The sequence below is a fragment of the Gavia stellata genome, chromosome 20 (assembly GCF_030936135.1).
Source record: "Gavia stellata isolate bGavSte3 chromosome 20, bGavSte3.hap2, whole genome shotgun sequence".
Taxonomy (NCBI): domain Eukaryota; kingdom Metazoa; phylum Chordata; class Aves; order Gaviiformes; family Gaviidae; genus Gavia; species Gavia stellata.
Genome location: NC_082613.1, coordinates 13,617,512 through 13,638,917, shown reverse-complemented (window position 1 = coordinate 13,638,917; position 21,406 = coordinate 13,617,512).

The window sequence follows — 21,406 nt, the reverse complement described above, 5'->3', positions numbered from 1 at the left end:
ATGGCTAGGCCTGTGTAAGAATGAGGACAACAATTTTGAAAAGCATCACCACAAATGTGTTTCTTTATTTTGTTGAGGTTTTTTCTTAAGGCTTAAAGCTTGATGTATTCAATCAATTCTAGTGCTCCTGTTACACTGTGGATTAGTTAATTGCAGAAGCAAAAAAGGGTGCCTGATTTATTATGTATAAAGCTTTGGAAAACGATAAAAAGCAGAAACCTAGACAAGTCATCCTACTCCTCACTGATGGCCTTCAGCAATGAGGAAATGAGATTAACTGTAGTAAAAATACAAATAAAAAACAACATATGAATTCAGGCCTCTGTCTTCATTACAAAAACAATGAGAAATACATGAATTCAGGCAGCCAAAACTTTAAAGCCAAAAAAAGGAGAACAAAACCCAGTCTTTCACCTCTGTAGCCCTCCAGCAAGGAAATCTTGCCAAATTCCTAACCACTTATATGGCAATTTGTACCTCCCATCACCCCACGTGGGCTCTAGTAGCCTATGTCAACAGTTCAGAGAACAAGTCTCCAGAAAAGAAAGGCCAGTCTTCCTCTGGGGACAGGAGGGCCTCTCTTGAAGTCTCTTCCACGATGAGAGCGTGAAATTGTCAAGATCCATTGAACTGAACTTGAACGAAATTTAAACTGGAATTTCTGACCAGTCCAAAAATCCTCGCCACTTCTTCCCAGATATTTCTTTTGCAGGCACGATGCCTTTCCTGCTGCAAGAAGTCCTCAAGCATGGTGACAACACCTGCTCTAACAGCTTCTCAGTCATGTTAAGGAGCAAGACTGATCAGCAGCTGCATGAGAAATCCTCTTCAAGGGTAAGTTTCAGGCACCCAGACTATTCTGGATAAAATGTAAGAACTTGGAAAATTCAACTGTGATACCAGCTGTTTTTGAGGAATCTATTACACAGCCATCAGCTCATGACAACTCTTGGCTTTTAAAGACTGAACCAGTGACACGGAGGAGAGAGATCTAACATGCAGCTACCTAACCTCAAAGCCCCTTCGTGGTGAAGCATTTGATAAAGAAGTAAGCCTGTGCAAACTAAATTTAGTGCCGAGAAAATGGAGCTTAAACACATGCAAAGCTTTCATTCACTGTGTGCGCTTGTGTATGGGTATGAATCAAATTTCTACATTGCTCTTTGCCAATTAATACCTCCAGATAAAACACACCAGGGAGAGACTTACAATTTCAAAGATTTTGTGTGCTCTCCTGCCCTGATAGACATCGTAGCACTTTACTACTGTTTTACATGTCCAAATATTTGCCTGGATAAATAGATTTAGAATAGTTTGAATAAGCTGCACTTTCTCTTAGGAAGCTGGATGAGTCACATTGAAAAAAAATATTCTGGAAAATATCTATGGTACAACTACAGACAGGAAAATGAAAGAAGTTGGCATTAAACAGTGCATTAAGGGTAGAAACATCCAGACTATGTGAAACATGAGTAGCCTACAGATTTAATGAAAATTCACCGAAAGAGGCATTTCCCCAAGCTCATTATTTATGAAAACTGTTTCATAAAAGAATCAATTGGATATATACCTTTTTTAAAACATAAAATGCATACTTTTTTCTTTTTGTTTAACATGAAAGTCACAGACAATTAGTCTCACCAGGAGCAGAACTCCACAAGGTGGTTATATACATGGCTGGGCTAACTGGACTGTGTTAGGACTGGACACTGTCCTAACACAACCTGTCAGCTCAAAAGGTACTAACCAGTGGGAAAGACTTGTCAAGCCATAGTTATAGCTAGACCTTTTCTTCCCAGTAAGAGTCTCAGAAACCCCAAGGAGTCACTCCTTAAAGCTCTCTGCTTGGCCGGGCTGCCATGGTGCTACAGGTCCGGGGTCCCTGCTAGGAGAGTCCATGCAGCAAGGTGGCCTTAGTCCTGGACCCAGAACTTGCCATGCAAAGGAAAAGAAATTGAGAGGGGTTTGAGTGGAAACCTGCCCGGCATGTTAGAAACACCCCTGGAAACATGACACAAATATCTGAGATGCAACAAAACCGGTATTTTTCACTCCTTTGTTACTCTGCTCCTATCACAAGGAAGAAAAGGACCAAAATAACACATGCACCGTAAGAGAGGGCTTGACTTATAATTTTATGTCTCTCAGGACACAGCAAGAGCCCTCACATGCTTCAGAAAACCAAGCGGAGATCTAGCAGGTTATGTAGATCAATTGCAGGCATAGAATTAGGGAAGTAAAAAGTGATATTCCCACCATTAAATATAGGTTGGAGCCTTAATAAGGCACAAAGTGAGGGAAATGAGAAGCTTTTAAATTGAAGTTATTATGCGCTGCAACAACTGCCAGAAATTATATGCTAATGTCATTCTCTTGCTTTTATTCCTCTCCAGTTCAGCAACAACCCACTCCCCTCAGTTTCTTCCTGCATCTGCAGCTGCTCCCATCTCACAGATTTGATACCACTCTCTCTTTAGACAGTGGACCCTCCCCCATCAAAATGCAACATCATCCCCCAAAATGCCCCCAACCCAACATGTTCACCATGGATTCAACAACCTCTCTTCCTGAAAGCCCCCCCAGCATTAAGCCTCCCAGGGCTTCTCCATGCCTGTGGAACAGGCTGGACCATAATCTGAGATACTACTCTTATCATTTCTTTCCTCACAGCAGTACATGTGCTGCTAGAAGGATCCACTTAGGCATTCAAGCTTTCTCAGCCTCAACTTTCATTTCTGTATACAGGAAATAGTAAAAAATCAATTAAGACTACTGCATTTTCCCTCCTTCCTGATTTGCTTCATTTAAAAGTAAGAAACAATCCAAGGTTGGCCAACAGGAAACTTACAGCATGGCAATATCCACCGCTTTCCTGCCTCCAGGAACAGAGAGGAATAAACCCAAACCTTCTTTCCTCCTCATCTTCAGCTTCTGGCTCTGCATTACACAGGCATTGCGCAGTCAACCTACTTTCTGTTACCTGCACTCATACCTCTAATTAAACAGAAGATAATTTCAGCCTTTGGCTGGTTCCTTCTACATGGGGACCCCAAGCCTATGTTATTCCTTCTGCTCCGTCCGATCTCCAGTTTGACAGACCACCAAGGGCAAAAGGATTATGTGGGCAACACATGATCCTGCAACAATGTTGGTCCTGTTTGGCAGCCCCTGTGTCATCCCCAGACAACTGAGTAGCGTCTCAGTGATGTTGCTTACTGTACAAGAGAGGGTGTTCAGACATCATTACAGAATAAAAACTGAAACTGCAAGCAAAGTGAAGGGTTGCCTGGGGAACTGGGGTGGAAACCATTCCTGTGGGGCTGCCAGCACCTAGAGCTATTTAGAACTAGAAATAAATACTACAAGGGTGTCCTGCAGCCCATATACATATAAGTGCACTGTGCTTTCCTCAGCCACAGGTCCTGAATCCCCTCTGCAACCATAGGTAACTTTGCTCTTCTTGCCTATGTGAATGGCTGATATTCTCCAGTCACCAAGGGTACTGGTGCCCAAAATCAGACCATGGCAGAGGTTCAATCACATCAGTAGCAATAAGCATGAAAATGGTGTTATATGAAGCAAAGAACCTGTGGAGAGAGGGGGAAAAAAAAGAAAAAAAGACAAAACACATTCACAGGGGAACACAAGACCAAGGTGAAAATCAGAAAGCCACAAGATCACAGGCAATTATGGGTGACTTTCTTGGCAATCACAACTTGCAAATCAAGTCCACCTCCTGCCCTGGTGGCTGATTGCCAGGAACAAGTTAATTAACCATCACTAACAAATGCACGTCTAGTCTAGATTTTAACAACTCTACTAATGCTGGCTCCACCTCCTCTTGGCAGCTTCCCCCGACTGACCTCCTGTGATTGCCCACAGGCCAAATTCATCCCTGGGGAAAGTCTTTTTTCCTTTAGCTTGCACCAGGACTTAATTTAGCCCTGAAAGTATGCCCTGGCATTTTACCCATAACCTAAAGGAAATAATAAAATCTTTCTTTTTGTTTTTTTTAAACCTTTCTTCAACATCATTGATCTTTCTTGTCTTCCTCCAATCACCTTCATGCCAAAGGCTTACAGCCACCTCCTTTTCTCTTTCAGCTGGTATTTGCAAGCATTTATTTTATTTTATATGTTGCTCATTGAACTTTTTCCAGTTCATGTGTCTTATTTTAAAACTACAATTCACAAAATCGTTTAATTCTCCAAATGGTGCTGAACTGAGTGGAATAATTACCTTACTTGTTTTAGGCCTCTGCTGGAGTCCAGAATTATACACTTGGAAAATTATGATTGTTTTATCTTCTTCTTTTTTTTAGTTTCACAAGACGTGTGAAAGACAGGTTTTTATAAAGGACATAAAACCAGCCAAAACTATAATTACCTCAGACAAAAAAGGATTCAGAGAAAAGATGATTTTATGATTAAGTCATTGGAGTAGAAACTCAGAAATTTAGATTCTTTTTGTGGCTCTGCCAAAAACTCTCTCTATAACCTTTGCCGAGTGAGTTAATCCCTCTGTGCCTCAAACAAAATGCTCTGGCACTTCCCTGTTTTACGATAGCTGCTGCAAAAACACATTCATTCACGTTTGCAAGATGTTCAAATACACTGATAATCAGAGAACCACAACGACTCGGATGGTTACAATCATCTGGCTGTATTTAATCATCTCTTGTCAAAAGCATATGCATCTTTAATCACAAGCACATGGGATACAGCAGCATCACTCTTGAGAAACAAGCACTGTACTAAAAGTAAAAAAACAAGAGCAAAAATTCCATGTTCCTAGCAGAAAATATTTTGCAAAGCAGGGCAGAAAATGTCTAAATGTATACCTGAAGCTTAGCATCTCCCCATTCCAATTCCCCCAAAACAGGGACCGGCTCAGGCCTCTTACTAAAAAAAACTGGGCCGAAATATCAATTCATATTCCGCTGGAGATGTGCAAAGTCAAGAGCAATTATGGCAGCTCCCAGACTTCCATCTTGATACCAAGTACACAAAAGAAACTCGACTAAAGGCATACACATAATTTTTAAAATAACCTTAGAAATAGGATGCCAGAGAGGTCAGGGGGATTAGTTGCATATGTTTCCAGGACATGATGAGGAGGCTGAACTTTCAGAGTGAATTCCATTTAAAAACTCTGAGATTGAGCAACAACTGAAATGAAAAAGCAGGAAAGTCAAGCCTCCACAAGCTAAAGCAACACATCAAGCGAGGTTCACCACAGGCACGTGTCAAGGCAGCTGCCCTCACCCAGCACTTCAAAGCCTTGCTGGCAGCTTTGGGCACAAACTAGGGCGGATCCAGAAGGTCTTTTATCTGGTGCTGCCACCATGAACTGTGCTTGCATTACGTGCTTGTATAGGAACTGCTGCCACCATGCTCTGCCCACCCCACGCACCCCTCCTGGGGGAAGAGGCAAGCTCACGATGTCTCCCTTCTCTCTTCCTCCCCGAGCACCGAAGACTAGGAAGGCTGCTGTGTCAACTGATCCCCCCCTTTCTTTTTCTTTGCTTTAATAAATTAAGCCGAGCAACAATAGAGATGAGAGAAAGCAGGACAATGTGGTAAATGTAGCAGAAAGAAATTTGAATTGTAATGAGGAGAGCTAATCAGGAAAAGAATGGACTATAGAAAAAGCGCTAATGAGTTTCTAAATAAATTCAAAAGGTTAATATTGTTCTATCTAACAAATACGAGAAGAATCCTAATGTGAAATTAAAGGCGTCACTCCAACGCCCTTGCGGCCATATGTTAAAGCCATACCACCCACCCACTCTATTTACCTGTCCGGCCACCACAGCCTTCTGCTGCTTCTGATAAATGGCTGTTGTAAATGGGGTCTCTTCAGATCAGCAGCATCTCTCCATCTCTTTCATTTCTGTACATCAAATGCTTGAGCCAAGTCCAATAAGTCAATGGAGAGACTCTCTTTGACTTACAGAGTTTGCATCAAGATTTTTGTGACTCGTTTATGTTAGCATTAACAAATTGGTAATCAAAATGCGGTTTTCAAACCATGAGGGATGTGTGTGTGTTTGTGAAGTGCCTTACAAGGCAGTTTTCAAGCGCACTTGTATTCACTTTTATTATCACGTAGATTGCCAGGGTAAGTAAAAAGCCGGTGCAGGTTCACTGAGGAAAGGGCAAGTAAAAATAAAAATTTATAAAAGTAAAAAGCTGGAGGGTTTTTGTTTGTTTGTTTTAATTTGTATGATGCCAGTAGTTCAAAATATAAAGCTAAGACTTTCTATATATAATTAAAAATAAAAATATTCAGAGTCCTTTATGCATTCTATTACAAAACACGGTAAAAATTGTATCTCAGCCAAAGTATGATTTTTTTTTTTAGGTAAGGAAAGCAGGTCCTTTCAAGAAAAAAAATATCCAATTCCCAGCAAAGTAATAGACTCACAGGCTTTTCATAAGAATAGAAGATATGCTCAACTATTTTCTTGCTTGAAGGAAGGAAATGGTGCCATTATAATATTTTACCCCGAATATAAAAAAACTAGAATGACATCGTTCTTCGGGGAGAAGTCTGAGTATATTTGTGTACATGGCTGTCCATCTGTCTTCTGAACTGCAAACAAAATCTAGAGGGAAGAGATGATGGTAGCCGCACATTTATCTCCCCCCAGGTCCCGCGATGCCAGGAGATGAGTTAGGTGCAGTCCCAGAGCTGTGTAACCTCATTACGATCCAACTTTACCCACACTAATAAATCTATCTGCACACATTACTGCGGGCATAGTCACAGGCCGACGCGCCAGCACAGCCGGGGGCTGCGCAATGACTCAGACCCCATCAGGTCTGCATGGGGCAGAGCTGAGCGTGGCTGTGCTCCTCCGCCCTGCCCCAGGCAGCAGCCGTGGTCAGACCGGACGCATGGTCCCAATGGGCAGAGCTGCAACCATTCAAGTTCAACCATCAAAGCGTCCCTTCACTCCTATCGCTTATAGAAAATGAACAAAATTAAGATATGCACCTTTTTTCTTTCAGGCACATGAATTATTCTACAGTTGGAGTAATACTCCCATGCCAAGGCTGACCATCCAATGTATTATTCACGGAAACCTTGCAAAATGCTGCTCAGCCTCTCACCTGCCATGAATAATTTTGTTTGACAGGCGGGTTAAATACTTGAGCTTTCTAATCCTCCTCCTCGCAGGGGAAGTGGGCATTTGTGCGCTGCACTGAGAGGCATCTCGGCGAGGATTTTTAATAGAGGCTTTGGTGGAGTTTGACCCTGGGAGGCAAAGATGGAAAGTGGAAAGCCTTGAACCCAAGAGAGAGGAGGAGTGGGAAATGCATGGAGACAGAGACTTGGCAGTCAAGGCATGTAAACTCTTTGCGAGTAACCCTTTGCATGCCAGTGGGAGACCTGCACTTACCCTCACGTCAGTTATGGAGAGTTCACCAGAGCTCCTCAGTGTTTCCAGCCCAACCCATGAGGGAAGTAAGATGGAAAGCAGTGGAGCAGCTTGTGCTCCTGAGCCCAAGGTGGAAGTCTCACCAGCTGAATGTTTCTGGCACTACTCTGTCTGTAAAAGCTTAAATGCAAAAATCTTTCTGAGACAAAGGGCACTGCGATGAAATTGCTAACTGTGAATAAACAAGACAGTTGCACAGCTCATCATAACCCTAATGATCCTCTCTAAATCATGCAGGCCCATCACCTAGATCTATTGGCCACATTAGCAGACTGCTGAGTGCAGGAAATATGGAGAGGATCATTTTTAAAGGGTTTTGTGTGTCGTGCTCATTGGGAACCCTTTGAGATGGAGTCTAAAGCAGATGGTGAAATGGGAAAATTATTCATGTTAATTCTTTAGCAGCCTAAAATAAATTTAAAAAAATAAATGAAATAATGAAAGCCCCATTCAGTCACCGTTTTACATTTGCAGCAGTCATAAAAGCCCCAACAGGAAGAATCCACCACTGCTGCATTCTGCACCACAAACCTGCTGCTAGTTAATTGGTTCAAGGGCACAGGAACAGTAACACCCTGTAAAAAATATGTAAGGTCTTCCCCCTCATTAGCTATTGTTCAATGGCCTGACGTAAGAACAAACAAGCTGAAACAGCAAATAAACCTCACCGTATACAGTACTGAATGCTGAAACCCTTTCAATATTCCTTCACACACAATTTCTACAGAACAAAACCTTTTGCTTTGAGCTTCTCATCCACTCTGCAAACTCTTACAATGAGATGTCATTACTAGGGCCCCATTTTACAGACAAGGAAACTGAGGCACTTCTTTCATCCAGAGGGGGAACAGCAAAGTCAGGACTACACCCTGCATCTGATCCAACCCAAAGACTGAGTTTTCCTGCTCATTTTGTCAGAGGACCAGCTCCTTGGGTCAGCTGGTGTATCAAAACATCAAGGTCCCCTGAGCTAAACAAACTGTGGCCCCTGCCACAGCAATGCCACTGTAGGCTCTGAAGTTTTCCCTCGCCCAGATGAGCCAGAGGACCTGAGGAATGTGCCACAGGGCAACCCTACTCCCACAGCAGCAGGTTATACAAAATTTTACTTACCATCTTAAATACAAGAAGCAAATAAAGAACATTGCAGAATTCATAAGGTGTTTCTCTGTAAGAGCAGTACAAAGCTCTGTGAAAATGCTGAAAGCAAAAGAGGGAGAATGTAAATGTTTCACGCTAAAAATGCTAAAATTCACTTTTAAAATCACTAACACCAAACTCATCTAATATTAAGATATTATATTTGCTAAATGGAAATCTCTGGCTCAGTTCTTGTTCCTGACACTTCACAGCCCTGTTGCTTTCTGGCTATTTTATTTCCTATTAATTTTTGACATGACGAGTAAAACCTACTAAGGCTTACAACCGCTTGTAGCTCTAAGCTGTGTTTCTCTAAGCCTCTGTCCGTGGTCCTGACGCTATTTTAATTTTATCCTCTTCTCTATAATGCACTAAGGTGTGCAAAATGAGTTCAGCTCACACAGTGAGAGCTGCCATCAGCAGAGAGCTGCGTCATTAATGTTTTTCCCATCAGGTTAGTGCTGGGATAAGCAGCCAGCTGTTTCAGTGAATAAACATATGTGGACTTATATCAGCTGGACAGACTGCCCTGACTCATTTCCCAGAGTCCAGCAACTGCGAGACAAAAGTTAACACAACTCCAGCGCTGTCCACTGCCCGGACAAATTCACGTCTGCAGCCCAGGCTTCGCGACAAGAGCCACCAGCAGCACCTTGAGCGGGGGGCAGGCTCTGGGAGCAGCTCCCTCTCGTCTGACCTCTCCCAGGGCTCAAACACATGAGTCAGTGACTGCAGTTTGGCAAGATGCCATACATCAGCCGAGCTCTGGGGACTGTACTTCTGCTCTTAGTCCATGGTTAGTGAAAGCAAGCGCGACTCAGGAGAGTCCATGCTGACAAAGCTAAGGCTCGATACGTGCCCTTACCGCCAGCCACACACAGTTCTCACAGCTTGGCTCGTTACGGTAAGGCCACCGTGTTCCCAACCCCTTGTCAGTACTTAAAACTGTGTCCCCAGCTCCAGCAACATGCTCAGAAAATCCTGTTTTCTAGTTTGAAACATCCCCTGGGCTGAGACTTTCCTGCCCTGCTCTCAAAATGAGAACTGGTACTGGAGCGGAGGAGCTGAGAGGAAAGGTTCTCTGTGCTCCTCTTGTCTCTTCTCAGCATCATCTGAAAGCTCTGAGCTTTGGAAAAAACACAGCTTGATCATGATCTGAATGCAGATTATTCATCAATGTGAATTTATTTGATGAATTATTCTAAACATATAATTCAGCTGGCTCTACTGAACACATATAGGATGCGCCTCTGCAGCTACTCTAAATACAAAGTGGGGCATTAAATAAAGACAGTCACTTGCTTGAAAGCATAATATTTTATTTACCACAAATATGCTAGTTCTTTAATTTTCACACTCTGTGCTAACTAGAAATACAACCTGGGCAAGATACGTTTTCTTGTAGCTGATTACTAGGTAGCGTTTCACAACTGATATCCTAGATTTTAGACCCTGATTCAGCGTTTCCTTAGACTTTTACCTAATTTTGATCACACAGTAATGGGTTTTGAGTTGCTTACAAACATGTAGGACTATCATCTGTCAGCCATGTCCCCATGCTGCGTACTACTGGTGCCTATAGAGCAAATTTATTGGCAGGTTTGTCAGAAAATGCAGTGGTTTTTTTCTAGTGCCTTCTAAATAAATACTAAGAGGCAATGAAGCACCAGCCATTTTAGCATCTACCCCAACTTCCTGATAAACCTCCTGGTTTTTGGGCTCCAGTTTACTGGATTCAGACAATAAAAGCAAAACCAGAGACCCCTTATCATTTAACACATCTTCACTTAAGCTTTGCTGGTCCTGCCATTAACGCTATATAACTCTTCATTTTAAAAAGGTTATTTTCAGTCACTGTGATCTCTGCTGAGCACAAGCTCCCTCGTGGAAGGACCACAGGCATCATTTTCAATAGGATCTGGGGAGGTTAGAAACAATTTATTCTGTCTGTTGTAGGTAGGTCTAGTTAGAGCTAATCTAATTACACAGGAATTATGGGAATTGTCTCCAAGGAGGAAGGCACTAGGCCTCGGTCCAAGAGGAATAAACTGCAACTCACCAAAGCAAGAAGGCTCAGAGATAGCAACCTGGGACTGCAGCGTGTAATTCCTGTTCAGGGGTGCACTTGCACATGGTTAATTATACTGACTTTAAGTGCTTTGCTCAATCTGGTAAATGGAAGCACGTGCTTAAAGCTGAGCTTCAGCGCTTTTAGGAGCTGGGAGAATATGAACATTTCAGCTTGGATCCACCTCCGAAATTCGTAGCTCTGTGGATTCATCCCTTTCTTGTCAATTATAAAATACCTCCAAAGGCTTTGAGTCACATGTGAGGTTTGTAACTTCTGCGGTATTTTACCATTACAAAAGAGAGACGGGAAAGTTCGCTACTACCAAATTTTAAAGAGACAAATTTACTGCTGTCCCACAGTGTTTGGGACTGTTTATTGTTTTAGTGCTCGAGTCCAACATGAGCACAGAGAATTTTAGGAGGTGAAGAAACCAGGAAAACTATTTTAAAAACAAGCGCAACTCTTTGAATCTCCTGAATAGTTCAAGTGCATTGTTGGTTCAGGACAAATATTCAATTTAATTCTTATCTTATCCAAACTGCAAATCTCTTTTGTCATCAGTTATTTTCCAAGGCACTGAACAAGAGACCTCTAAACCTACATTCAAAAGACACAGAAACAACACAGAGCGCCTCCGCTTCCCTCCCCAGACATTAGCCCAGACCAGACTCCTAACAACCTCTGGACCTTGGGGAAGTTCAAACCCAGAACAAGCCAGAATGAAATCCCAAAACTATGGAAATAATGGCAGTATCTAAGCATTACAAGTAATTTTCCAGACATATCAGGGGAGATCAAAATCCAGGAGTGGTCACACTAACGGGATGTAATTCTGTTGTACAAGATTGAGACCTTTCTTTAGACCTTGGTCAAAAGAAATTTCATGTATAAGGGACTTTTTTTTTCACATGTTCTCGTCACCATCTCATCCTGTCACCATCTCATCCTTTGCTTCTCCCTTTATTCCTCAGATGGGAGAAACCAAAACAAGCAGGACCTAAGCCAGGCATTTTTCCTGACCATGTCCAATTCATGGAGCTCATTAGAAAAGTTTGATGTAATTGTCCCTTTGAAAAATACACATCTATTAAATGGAAACTGATCAGAAGAAAAAGTAACTTTCATATATCTTCTTGATTTAAAAAAAGGTTAGAAAGGTATTTTTAAAGTTCAAAGAAAAAATGCTCAAAGTTAGATGAACTATTTTTTTTTTTTTAAATTGCAAGAAAACATTAATACTGTTCAAGTAAACAAAACTAATTGACTGGTTAGCAAAAATGTCCAGATTCTAGCTCTTCCTTCTGACTTGAAATCTCACGCACTTTCCTGGGAAAAGAAAATCATTTCTCATATTACGATATCAAATCAGATACTGTCGTCACACTTCTGAATCTTTTCTTCATAATCACTTATGTCATTGAAAGCAATTTTCCCATTCTTAAGTAAATAATTTAGTGTTTTTCCCACACACACAAGTACACAGCACAGATGCAGATCTCTAAAGCGCAGGTCACTGTTGACTGAGTATCATTTCCACCAGCACACAACAAGTCCTACAAACGCTCACCTTCTCCTGTACAGCATTGGTAAATCCTGCTCCAGCAGCATCGCCCCAAAGGACAGTGGGATGCACATGGGACATGTTCCCTTTCCACTCACACCAGGGGAGCAACCACAAGTGGACAGCGGTGCAGATCCTCAAGATGTTCCCCTCCTGATCCATGTTTTTTGTAAGAAAGGATCCCTGTGCTTCTGTCAGCTGTGAGCAAGATGCACTCTTATACTGAGAAAAGTAGCTTGGACTGACACAAAGTCAAAAATCACCTGGGCCTTGTTGCCACAAGGCAAGGTTTAGGCACACAACCATCACATTTTAAAAACAGCCTTCCCCTGTGGCTAAAGCACCACCAGCTGAAGTAGTATTGTAGCAGCAAGGTAGGCAGAGCATCCCCAAGCCCCTTGGCAATATTATGGAAAGCACAATAAAGTTGCTTCCCCTGTTGGGGCTTTCTATTCTAGATCTTAATTTTCCACTCATCTCCTCCATAGTCTGAAGATAAAATGGGTCCAGTGGACTCCGAGAAGGAAAACAAGAGAAAGAAAAGCATAACCCCTTCCACCTTTATTGCCTCCAAACCTACTCGACTTAATCATTTCCACAGTGAGTCCTTCAAAATACAGGGGGTGTTGTGCACATGCCAAGAGCAAATCAATGCCCCTTTAACACTCAAGGACACCTGGGTCTTTGTGGGCACAAATAGACACCTCCAGCTTTCCCCACAGACCTCGGAGGGGGTGTGCAGAGGAAGGATAAGCCCGACAGATTTTGCATGATGTGGGACTTGGAACAAAACTTCAGCTATTGCAGCAGAGGTAAGGCCAAAAGCACTGACAGGTTTAATTCTCAGCAGGACGTGTTATCCTATGGAGTGTACGTGTGGGAAATAAAAGATAAACTGAAAAGAAGAAACTGCTTCAGACAGCATCTTTATCCAACCAGCAGAAAATCAGCTGCTCAGCAATGGGCTTCGTCGACTAGTTTATTTGTGAGAGCTGGGCAGCCCAAACCTGGGGGATTCTACTAAAAATACTCTGAGCAGGGCCTAAGTACAGGCGCCTTCAGCATGAGCACTTTTGGCTTTGCTTTCATATAGAGAAAGGGAAGGAGGAAGGAAAAAAACCACAGTAGGAAAGAGCAGAACAGCAGAATGAGACAGTGGCACGGGTGACAGGAAACAGTTTATGACTTACTTGAGATCCTTTTCCAAATCATCTGTTCCACAGCCGTGGAGGTTTGTTCGACTATATTACACACAGACACATAAGCACACATACATTCAAAGTTGGTTTTAACCACCTCTTTCATCCCGAGCTGTGGGATTGTTTCAACAAGCCATATCTGCGCTAATTTGTTTTCATGCTTAGTGCTGAACAGACAAGGCAGCGACAAAATTCACATTATTATGACCAGCTGAAAGGGGAAACTGCTCTAATTCCATGGACACTTCTCTTACAATAAATAAATTAATATGAGCAGAGCTTCATGGCTTTATGTGCAATACATTAAAGTCAGAAACAGAAATGCAAAAGAGTGTCCCTAAGACACATTTGCATCGTTGTTCTGTGCTAACTTGACAGAGAGAGGGAGAGACTGGTGCTTCAGCTCAATCAGCTCTGGCTGACAGAGCTCTGGAGAAGTGAAACCCAATGCTACCCTCCCTCAGGATCCCTGTATAAACCCCCAGCACCTAAACAGGGGATTTGTTAGCTTGAGTGTCCCCTTGGATCTCATTAACCACCATGGTTTGGGTGGGGACAAGAAGGCTCTCAGAAGCCTTGTGAGACCTAACTGCACTTTGCATCCCTTACCCGGTGTTTTGGGCTGGGTCACAGCCTGCATCTGCAAAAACATTTGCTGCTCCTCCCCAGATCCTCCTGCAAACCAGGTTTGCCTCAGGGCAGTGCCAGTCCCTGCCCCTGATCAGTGTTCAGAGCTATTTCCCACTCAGGTGACTATTAACTAGCTATACTGAACCCACAGAGAATCTGAAAGCAGTGAGTTAAGGAGAAAAACTCAAAGGAAAAAGTCTTCCCTCACAGTGTAGCTGCACGGGAACAACATGTTAAATTTACACCCACAAAACCACATGATAATTACCCAGGCCTTCTGTTTGCACAGTAATTACAATGAAACGGTTTAAGGAGGAGGAAGAGAGTCTTGCATATCAGCACGGTTGGTTTTCTAGTCACCTCCTCCATCTTAAACTCCTCTTTCCTCTGCAGCAAAGGAGACCCTCCGGCTCGTGACTTCCCCCGGCTGTGACCCTAGGGATCTGCTTCGGGTCTGTGGCATGCCGCTGCTCAGGATGGGCTGTGGGGAGCTCCATGCCCCATATTCCATCCCTGACACCAAGACCACATCAGTGGGTGCCACCACACAGGCAGCAAAGGTGCCATCAGCTGTCCAAACAGCACAGTGGGCACCGCTTCATGGCTGTCTCAAGAATATCTAATGCATTCTTCAGATCCACCAGAATAAACCCTTATTAGCTTTCCAGTCCCTCCTGTCTGCACAGGAGAAAACTCCTTGATTCCCTAAATCAATGGACAACTGTTGCCTAGGTTCAGCTGGGACTGAGCTCAGTGGCTGCACCCATGGAGGTGGGACTGTCCCCCGCCGTCCTCGGTGGCAGACGGGGAACTTCAAAGCCTGCGGATGTCCACACCGGGGCCGCTAACATGCTTCACTTCAAACGTCAATACAAACTCCCAGCTTGAGGCATTAAAATTTAATTACCAGGGACAGCTGGATCCAGGCGAGGGTCTGACTTGAGGACCCGGAGAATAAAACCCACTCCATTCAGCAGCAAGCTGCCCGGCGCTGAAGAAATGGGCTCAAGACAAATATTATTTATATGTCTTAAGGTCTCACAGAATTTGCTCCGTCAGGCTTGGCCGGCCAAGCAACCAAATCCAGGCTTGCAGCCTGCAGTACATACCCCTGGGAACAGCACCGGGTCTCCAATGCAGGGAACCTGCTTTGCCGTCTCCGTGCTTTTTGGGAGGGAGGTGAGTCCTGCCACATGGGTGATCCACATTTTAGGGGACACACATGGCAGTGGGACAGGAGGACACAGGTAGCTGTGCACACCCCCTGACACAGGGCCAGCTGCTGCTGCCGGTACCCACCAGCACGGCTGCTGGAGCATCCTCCAGGCCACGACTGGCTTACAGCAAGTGTGCAGGTGACAGATTTCATATTTTCAGTTGGAAATGAAATTCAATCTCACACAAATAATTGTGTTTGTTTTCCCTACAGGTTCCAATCATTCATAGCCAGCTATTGAAAATGCAAAATACTCATGAAATTTGCTTGTCCTCTCATTTTCAATGCCATAGGTTGCAAATTTTTCTCCTGGATGGGTGGTGCTAACTTAAATACTTGGGCATCAGCTGTGTTCCAGTTTTCGGTGAATCAGATCAAAACCAGGGGGAGCAGATCTCTTTATCCATACGAACAGTAATTTTTAAACAGCATTTTTGTTGCAGCGAAAGACAGGAAAAACTGAGTAGTTCTGAAACCGGGTTTGCAACACGAGCTCAATCTTCTACTTTACCCCCAGCAAATCTACAGCTGTTTTAAGGGCTGCTGGTGATTTTTCTTAAAAGCACACACATCTTTTCCAGGCTAAAGAGATAGCGGTGCCGTGCGATAGCAAAGGAAGACCAGGCTGGTCCCTGCGGCGTGGCAGCCAGCCTGCCACCAGCCTCACCCCCAGCGCTGGGGCTCAGGGCACCCAGGGGTGCAACTGGGGACCCGCGACCCCAAAACGCATCTCCCAGCCTGGCACGCTCTTTGGAAGGAGCTTTTGCGGGGGGGGCCGGAGTGTAAAGCCGCGCTCGCCGTGCGTGGGGCTCTGTCCCCCTCTGGTGACCGCCTCACGGAAGGACAGAGCGGAACGAGCCGCCCCTGAAACGGCACCTCCGGCTCGGACCCGAGCGGGGGCTGCCGTCCCTCTGGGCTGGGCTCAGCCCGCAACAGCAAGGCAGGGAGAGAGACATGGTCACAGCTTGGTTTAGAAGAAGGAAAAAGGCTCAACTACAACGTGCTCCGTAGAGAAAAAGCTCAATGCAATGTAACCTCCTCGGGGCAGGGAGCGTGCCAAGGCTGCTGTCGCACTTGCCCCAGTGGGAGCGTAAGCAGAGACGCTGCTCCGGGCCAGACATACCCACAGTAAGCAGGCAGCGCTCTGCTTCACCGGGAAATAAATTGTATTTTTGAAGATTTTGTACCCGCAGAGCAAGATGCCACTCACCAGCCTCGGGGAGAAGTTACTGCTGCTCCTCGGAAGGCTGCGTCTGAAGGATGTGCTTACCCCACTTCTGATTGGAGTTAAGGAAAGGCAGGATAGTTCCCACTGAAAGCAAACACCATCCCCAGAGAAAGGTAAACCACCCCCAGTTTTCCGTTAAAAAAGGTTTTGTACAAGTCTTTTTTGGCCAGCCCAACTTTTCATCTACGTAAAGTACACTGGAGGGGTGAGCGTTAGTGGAGGAAGTATTTACTGAGGGGACTCCTCGTCTATGATGCAACAAAGAAAAAAAAAAATCATTTCTCCTTCTACTGAGAATAAGGAAAAGAATACTTTTTTTTTTTTAAAAGAAAACACACTGTTCCAGCAGATTCTTTAGGAATCCACCTAAACGTTCTCCAAACCCTTTTCATTCCAGTAAGGAAAAGAAAAGGTTTCAAATTTTTGAAAGTATTAATTAAAAGAGAGAGTCAAAAAGTTCCACCCTGGAAATCTTAAGTAGTGTCATTTTTTAACTCTTCTGTTGTACATTCAACTTTAGGCCTCAAAAATGCTGGAAGTTTAACAACAAAAAATAACCCTTTTAGTTATCATTTTTGACAAAAAGATGCAATCAATAACCATATCATATGTTTGGGGTTTTTTTGCCATCTTGAGGGAAATGTTGAGAAACAAATACGGGTGGATTTGGTTAAAGTTGTTTGGAAAAATGCCCTCAAGCCTGGCACAGCCCTGCCACTCACAGGCAAAGCTTCTCACATTGAGAACAGCCTTTGTGGGCAGGTACATTTGCGGTATGTGTGTGTCTTTTTCAGAAGGAAACTCAAAGCCATTTAAAAATGCATTTTAGAGATAAGTAGATGCCTTTCCATTCCCTGAAATCCCTGGGGTTTAGCTGTATCAATATAGAGAATAACGCAGGGAAGTCAAAGGCCAAACACAAAACCCTATTGCAACTGAAGCAATCAACGGAGCCTTGCCGTCGTCTTCAGCAGAGCTGAGATTTCACGACTTACATAATTTTTGTGGGATTAAAAGACCTTTAATAAAGCCTCAGTGCTCACTGCTTCTCTGACATCCACAGCACTGCACAGAGGTGAAAGCCACATGGAAAAGGCAACTTTTTCAATTGGGTTTCATGAGGCTTTGCATTTAGGATTGCAGAGCCTTGTGAAATGACAATGAACTCGCTGCTTTAAAGACTTTGGATTTACAGTCAAGAGCCCAAGAATAAGGCTTTATGATCTGATTCTTCTGCAGATGCTTTCTTATGCTCTAATACTGTCACAGATAATTGTCCTTGAGTATTTTAAAAAATGCTTAAAATGATTTGTTGTTTTTTCACAAGTGGAAGAAATCCTTGTACCTGGCTTAGGTACCAGTTTTCTACAAGGAAAATGCTCCCATTTGTGTCATCTCCCAGCCCTAATTGCTTTGTTGTTATCATTAGCCTGTCTTTAAATCTGTCATTTGAAAGTTTTCTAAACCTCTTGAAACCACTTCTTTTAAGGGAAACCTGCAAGGGAGAGGTCCACTTTATACTTCCATCATCTTTCCAATTAGTTTCAGATCAAGAGCTTTTTTCCTCCATCATGTCCTGGGTAAGTTCTGTGAGGGGACAGGGAGCTGGTACAACATGTCCCTGCTGCTCTACAAGTCTGTGTTGGTCATGCTGGAAAGACTGTCCTGCATAAATCACTGAAGTTCAGTGCTGAAGGGGTGACAAGGGCTCATATGGTGAGAAATGTCACCTCATCCGTACCACCTACCCTGCGGTAGGGTCCTCCAGATCAGTGAGAGCAGCTCTGCAGAGCTTCTAGAGAAGCTCCTCTAGGCAGATCTGATCTAGCATCACGAGAAACAAGGATGAAGAGGCGTTCCAAGGATTTGTGCATTCCCCACCCATGTCTGCTGGCTGGCAATAAGGAGGTGCTGGATTAGCGCCATCCACCCCCAGGGAATGGTAGGAAGCAGCGTTTCCCTATCCCCACCCTGTTTTCCCAGTTTCTCTGTTTATGGCTGTGCCTGTTTCCTTCATGAGTCGTCTGGTGGTGTCCTCTAGTGGTTCCTTCCCACAGAAGAAACACCAGCTTCCTTGGCTAATTTATGTCAGCTGCATTGTAAAAGCATTTGAGGGAAGGAAAACCACAAACTTTTGACAGGACTCAGAGGAATAGAAAAATATATGACATTATTCTCCTTCATTTATGTACTTAAAAGTTATAGCAAAATTCAGTCCGTCCTAATATTAAGGAAATTTTATGAAAGATAACAAACAGCAGCATGATTCAATATTTTTGAAATTATGGCTTTCTATAAATACAGAAAAAAAATCAGAAATGGCCAGTAGAACTATTAATTAAAATGTGAAAGCAGATAAATAATGAATAGCAGTGTCATGTATTCATTAAGATTCTACAAATGAAAAATATCTCTCCCGGTTATTCCTTTGATGAATCTAGCCCAAATATACTTGAACTGCAACATAAAAAATTCAGGATGCTCGTATTTCATTCTGTATCAGCCATTCTCAGATCCTCAAATCTCAAAGCCAAGAACTGCAAATGTCTAATCACAGCATTGATACTGACCTCTTTCTCTAGCCTTAGACAAGTCATTTAACCTGCCATGGTCTTAAGACAAGAATGTCTCTAATAAACCCTTATGAAGTTGTGCATAATTTTGCGAAGTTGAGAGACCCTTGCAAGGAGAGCAATTAGCTAGTGTGGGGTCCAGGGCTGTGGATGGAAATATCAGTGTTTGGTTCAAGGATTCCTGAGAGCTGAGGCTAGGTCTTGTTTGTTCAGGGGATCAGCTTAGAAAGATAAGAAGGTCCCACATCTCCCGCTTGCTCTGGCTGTTTGCTTTGTGGAGATCCCATGGACTTGTAACCGAAAACTGACAGGTAGAAATCTATACTGTTCACCGGGTCCTGGCTCTCGGCAAACACATTTGTTCCTTACACTGTTTTCACTTCAGGTACTGAGATACCAGCTAGAGCCAAACCGGCTACACTGCTGGCCTCTGCCTCACCAGCAAGATCAACCACACCATTGTGGTACACCACTGCCTTTAATCCAGGGGTCTGGCAGGCTGGCAGGGAACGCTTCCAATTTATAGGCAAATTTCAGAAATTTAATGATAGGGAAGGATTACAGCAAATTATTCACGTTTCAAAAAGAGTGGACAGATCCCACTACAGCAGTAGAGGGACTGAGCCATACAGCAAGGAAGGGAGCTACAGGGAAGGGGTGACTTGGACAGCCGTGGAGGAGAAGGGTTCTCTATTTATTCTGCATTGTTCCCAGTGGTACAGCTTCCCCAGAGCCATGACAACAGCATGCTTTCTTTTTTCTCTAATGGAAGTCAAATTACCATTGCTTATTCAATCAATGGCTTTTCTATTGCAATTATTGACAAAATTTCAATCCCGTACCATCATTGGGGAGAATGTTATGATACCAACACCCAGAAGACCTTTTCAAGACCAGCCCATGGCTTCATAGTGAGAATGGCCATGACGTGTAGTCCTTGTAATATTGCTGTCACCCTCAGCAGGATTTGATTCGAAGACCAAACCATCAAGGTCTGTGACCCTTCTCTAGCAGTCTACAGCTTCCAGCCCTACTTACAGGAATAACCACCTGCAGGAGATGGGGGCTTTCTTCTAACCACTTGTGCTCAGCACAGTACCATCAGTGTACTGGATGTATTTTGGGGTCCTGTCAAGCAAAGGAAGCACATGGGAGCAAGGATGCATAGCACTGCTGGAAGGAGAGGGAGAGGAGAGCTGCAGGCTCCCAGATAAATCTCCATTTGTGCAAGGCAGATTAAAGACAGGAAAGAATGGGAGCACCTGCTGTATTATATAAATATATTTAAAATAAATCTGTAGAGGTATAAGTGTATAACACACTGATGTGGCTTCTTTGTTAAAATGTTTTCTAAAAGCACCTAAGCCCCTTTTGAAGAACCAGAACCCAGCGTGCCACTGAAATCCAAGGGCAGCCTTGGGCCCTAAGTCACCTCAACACTAAAAAAAACCAACCCACAAATAAAAAAAAACCCCAAACAACTAAAAAAAGACAATTCCAAACCCCAAAACAACTGCCATATCACTAGTCTACAACAGAAGTAGCTACAATGCACTGTGACTTGTACACGGAGCCCCGGCAGTGACTGTCACCGCAGGCTCGTCCTCCTCCCACCCCACCTGTAGGTTCAAGGCGCTGTGCAGCGGGGGAACAGGAGGGCAAACGGGCACCAAAGTCTCCTGCCACAGCCAGTGGATGTCTCAGCCCAGTGATTCTTCCTGCTCACACAGAAAACGTTTTCACTAAACATTAAAATAAGGTTCTTGAAGTGTACCAGCAGTTGTTAATAAAAGACATGCTTTCCCCTGGGGTTTGTCAGCTCTGCACTTCAAAGCTCATTTTACACGCAGGCCGACGCTGTATTTTAAAAAGTGAATGTTAACATGAGCTCTTTAGTCAGATGAATAAAAGCATCAGGAGCCCCTTCCCCTTCCCCCTCCTATCAAATAAAAAAAAAAAAAAAAATTAAAAAAAATACCCCAACAAACCAGCAGCCTCTGATGGATTTAACGTTACCATTGTTTTTCTGATACACCTACACATCCCCAACACACCACAAAGCTCCCAGGGCGCATTTCATTCAAGCAGAGGACAGCTGATATTTGTTGGCAGCAAAATTTAGGAAATACTTTCCAAGGACAGAGAGGGAGGTTGGGTGGTCTTGTCACCATCCAAGTACTCTTCCTTCCAGTTGAAAGGGAAGTTTAAAGGCTAAGCAAAGAGTGTACCAGCATCCCGGTTCCTAAACAGGGTCACGGCGAGACGTTGGAAGGGGGAGGCAGGAACACACCCGTTGCAGGGTAAATAAAAATCCCAAGCTCTATGAATGGGATTTTTTTCCATA